A 5,323-nucleotide genomic window follows, 5' to 3' on the forward strand; every position below is an offset into this window, starting at 1 on the left:
ATTTTTATCTCCACTACATATGTATATTATGTTTTATCCCTTTTAGAGGTTAAATTTGGAGAAACATGTTCTGTAGGCTGTCTTGTGGGTCTTTTGGGATTCTAATGTGTATATAAGTATATAGGTATATATGCTCTGTCCAATTTTAACTCAGCGAGCCGGGCCAGAAGCTTTGCTATCTATATCTTGGAACTTTTTTGTATATATACTTTCATGCTTATTTTACTCTTTTCCAGCTTCGTTACTGTTCATGTCCTGACCCAATACTATGGTCCAAGCCCAAGTAAGCCAAAAAAGGCCCAATCCAAAAGTAGGCCTTTACCACCTACCCAACCTCCTCAAAGAGGTCGGGTTCGACATGAGCTGGCAGATAACGCTTAGTCAAATAAGTAACTACCCCCTAAAATCTCTCATCCACTTCTAGAAGAGATATCTCAACAACCCTAAGATAAAGGGATGGTTATCCACCTTCAGAAGTGGAACTACTCCAACGGTGGTTATTGGATCATCACCTATAAATACACTGATACACTCAGGTAAAGCTAAGTTCCAAGACTCTCTAAACCTGCTTACCCCCTTGCTAACTTAGGCATCGAAGTGTCTTTGCAAGTACCACCCCCTCATTCTCTTACGTACATAACTCGGACGGCAGCTCCTAGACGTGAAGTAAGTCGGAGGCCACCTTCTTCTAACGTTTGGGCCCATCCTTCAAGCCCAATCCACCAATCTCAGGTTACCTACGTAACACTGGCGCCGTTGCCGGGGACCTGGGAGATCAACCATAATGGCAGATGATCAGAACGAGGACAGACATACTGCATCGGAGTCTGAGCAAGAGCATCAAGATACAGTCAACAACGACAGAGCCATAATATCTTTGCAAGGAGCGGATAGATAACACAAAAAAGGTCCCTCAGGCGTGTAAGACTCAAGAAGAATCTCCTCTAAAGTGCACGAACCAGAGAAGAAGGAAAAACCTCACTCCGCCAATCTTATGGGGCTGTTATACGGCCACCAAGGGCGGCTAGAACAGCTGGAACAAGAACTGGAACGACAGCGAGAAGCGGAGAGAGGTTGAGCGACGAAAAGAGCTTGAAGAAAAGCTCTTAAGATTAGAATCCAATTTCCGAGGTAGGAGCTCTCGCGTTGACCAAGAAGATACCCCATTGGGGGGAGAAGATCCGTTCAGTGAAGACATCATGAGGGCAAAAGTTCCAAGGAACTTCAAAATCCCTGACATGGATCTGTACGACGGGACTACCGACCCAAAGCATCACCTGAGTAACTTCAAAAGTCAGATGTATCTAGCCGACGCCTCTGATGCTACCCACTGCAAAGCCTTTCCAACGACTTTGACAAAGGCGGCGATGAAGTGGTTCGATAGCCTCCCCTCAAGGTGGGTCACCAGCTTCGACGACCTCTCGCGTAAGTTCCTTATGCGATTTTCCATCCAGAAGGACAAAATCAAGCATGCACCTAGTCTCCTAGGAGTAAAACAGGAGATCGGAGAACCCTGAGAGACTACATGGAAAGGTTCAACAAGGCGTACCTAGAAATTCAAGACTTGCCTACAGATGCAGTGATCATGGGCCTAGTAAATGGACTCCGAGAAGACCCATTCTCTCAGTCCATCTCGAAAATGCATCCGACTTCTTTGAGCGATGTACAAGAAAGAGCAGAAAAGTACATCAATATGGAAAAAAATACCAGACTGCGGGAACCAAGCTGGAGATCTAAGCACCCTAACTCGTCAAAGGAAAAGGAGAGAGAGCCCAAGAAGAAAGAAGAAGTCGGGCCTGAAAGGCCCAGAAGATATCATTCTTACACTCCCCTACGAGTTTCCATAGTTGATATTTACAAGAAGATTTGTCACACTGAAAAGCTACCTTCTCTTCGGCCCATCAAAAACAAGAAGGGAGGGAGTTGTAGCGAATACTGTGAATACCACAAGTTATATGGGCACTCTACCAATGATTGTTATGACTTAAAAAATGTGATAGAAAAGCTGGTCAGAGAAGGTCGGCTTGACAGATACCTCATAGAAAGGTCGTATAATCATGGAAAAAGGAAACGAGATGAGGAAGATCGGAGAGATCTGCCACCGCGGACCCCAGAGCGACATATACATATAATCTCAGGAGGTTTTGCTGGAGGAGAACTTACAAAATCATCTCGTAAAAGACATCTAAAGGAAGTTTACCAGGTCGGGAGTGAACTACCCGACCTCCCCACCATCTGTTTCACCAAAGAAGATGGACAGGGTATTGTTCCCGGACATGACGATCCGGTGGTAATTACCATGATTCTCGCCAACGCTCATTTACACAGAAACCTAGTGGATCAGGGAAGCTTAGCAGACATATTGTTTAAACCAGCTTTTGACAAGTTGGGATTAGATGAAAAAGAGTTAAGGGCATACCCTGACACGCTCTTCGGACTGGGGGATACACCAATAAAACTACTGGGATTCATACCCCTACATACCACTTTTGGAAATGGAATGAAATCCAAAACTCTAAGCATCAACTTCATTGTCGTCGATGTGGGCTCGACCTATAATGCCTTGATAGGTAGAACGACCCTAAATCGGCTTGGAGCAGTGGTATCTACCCCCCATCTTTGCATGAAATTCCTAACATCAGAGAGAATTGCAACCATCAGGGGAGATCAGAAACTGGCAGAAAAGTGTTACAATGAAAGCCTAAACCTGAGGGGGTAAAGTCAAGGAGGGGAACATAATTGAACTTGGAGGCATCCGAGTTAAGGAAGAATTGCGGCCACAGCCCGGAGCAAAGACTAAAAAGGTACAGATCGGGCAAGAAGACGAAAAGAATACCAATATAGGAGCCAATTTAAAAGGGGATTTGAAGCAGAAGCTAATAAGACTCCTACAAGAAAATTCCGACCTCTTCTCTTGGAAAGCTTCCGACATGCCCGGGATAGATCCCGAGCTCATGGCGCATAAATTGTCAGTATACCCAGAATCTCGACCTGTTCAACAGAGAAGAAGAAAGCTCAGTCCTGAACAGGCTCAAGTGGTCGAAGAACAAATACAAGCTCTTTTAGAGGCCGACTTTATCAGAGAAGTCAAGTACCCGGCCTGGCTAGCAAACGTGGTGCTAGTCAAGAAGCAGAACGGCAAGTGGAGGATGTGCGTTGACTACACCGACTTGAACAAGGCGTGTCCAAAAGACCCATATCCTCTTCCAAATATTGATACCCTAGTAGATTCCACCTCGGGATATCAATACTTGTCGTTCATGGATGCATACTCGGGATATAATCAAATCCCAATGTACAAGCCGGATCAGGAGAAGACATCTTTCAACACGCCTAGAGCAAATTATTGCTATGTGGTCATGTCGTTCGGGTTAAAAAATGCAGGAACTACATATCAAAGGCTGATGAACAAGGTGTTTGCACCTCAACATGGGAGTCTAATGAAAGTATATGTGGACGACATGTTAAGGATGAGGCCAGCCTCCTAACCGACCTCTCACGAGTCTTCAACACCATAAGGACGCACGCGATGAGATTGAATCCCACAAAGTGCACCTTTGCAGTGGAGGCTGAAAAATTCCTAGGATTTATGCTAACACAAAGGGGGATTTTAGCTAACCCTGATAAGTGTAGAGTAGTCCTGGAAATGAAGAGCCCGACCTGTTCAGGGGAAGTCCACCAGCTGAATGACCGACTTGCAGCTCTCTCCAGGTTTTTAGTAGGATCAGCATTGAGATCCCTGCCACTTTTTTCTCTACTAAGAAAAGGATGCCAGTTCGAATAGACCCCTGAATGTGAAGAAGCTTTCCAGGAGTTCAAAAGGTTTTTAAGCCAACCTCCCGTTCTGACTCGACCTAAAATTGGGGAAGAACTCGTCCTGTATTTGTCTGTAGCCGAAAAGGCTGTGGCGTCAGCACTGATATGGGAGGATGAGGTCGGGCAGCATCCTGTATACTTTACCAGTAAAGTTCTACAAGGCCCCGAGTTAAGGTACTAAAAACTCGAAAAGTTTGCGTATGCCTTGATAGTGGGGTCTCGAAGGCTACGGCCTTATTTTCAAGCTCATACAATAAAAGTTCGAACGAACTAGCCCATGAAGCAATTTCTTCTAAAAACATATATCGCGGGCAAAATGGTTCAATGGGCTATAGAACTATCCGAGTTCGACCTAAGGTATGAAACTCGGACAGCGATCAACGCCCAGTGCCTGACCGACTTCATGGCGGAATACGCGGGAGATCAAGAGGAGGCCTCTATAACTTGGGAGTTGTATGTGGACGGCTCTTCCAATAAAGTTGGAAGCGGCGCAGGCATAATACTGGTCAACCAAGAAGGAACCTAAATATAAGTCTCCCTAAAATTTGAATACCCGTCCTCTAACAATCAGGCAGAATATGAAGCCTTGATTGCCAGGTTGAAGCTAGCAGAAGAAGTCGGTGCAACCAAAGTAGTGGTCTTCAGTGACTCTCAAGTGGTGACTTCTCAAATCAATGGAGAATATCAGGATAAAGACCCAAATATAAAAAGGTACTTAGACAAAACTTTGGAGAACCTCAAGCGATTCTCAGAGACCGAGGTCAGACACATAACTCGGGATCTTAATAGCAGAGCAGATGCCCTATCCAAGTTAGCAAGTACAAAGCCAGGAGGAAATAATAGAAGCCTAATCCAAGAAACTCTCCAAGAGCCCCCTATTACAAAAACAGAGGCTCAACAAGATGTCCTAGAGGTATCCGGCTTGGACCTCGAATGGATGACCCCATTAATCGAATATATAAAATTCGACATCCTACCCAAGGAGAAAAAGAAGCCAAGAAAATACGGAGGGTGGCACAAAGTTACACCTTGGGGAAAAATATCCTTTATAGAAGAGGAATATCCACACCATTGTTGAAGTACGTCCCGACCTCAAGGACGGCAGAAGTACTGGAAGAGTTGCACAATGGTATCTGCGGAAACCATCTCGGAGCAAGGTCTTTAGCCAGAAAAGTTATCCGAGCCGGATTCTACTAGCCGACCATGCAAAAAGATGCTACCAAATTTGTGAAGAAATGTCAGCCATGCCAAATGTATGCTAACTTTCATGTCGCTCCCCCAGAAGAACTTATAAGCATAACTTCTCCATGGCCTTTTGTAAAATGGGATTAGACCTACTCGAACATTTTCTCCAAGCGCCTGGACAAGTAAAATACCTCATAGTGGGAGTGGACTACTTCACGAAGTGGATCGAAGCAGAACCCTTAGCCACCATCACAGCTCAGAAAAGTTGGAAGTTCCTCTACAAAGAATATCATTACTAGGTATGGCATTCCCCATTCCATCA

Source organism: Arachis ipaensis, chromosome B10 (assembly GCF_000816755.2).
Source record: "Arachis ipaensis cultivar K30076 chromosome B10, Araip1.1, whole genome shotgun sequence".
NCBI classification, from domain to species: Eukaryota; Viridiplantae; Streptophyta; class Magnoliopsida; order Fabales; family Fabaceae; genus Arachis; species Arachis ipaensis.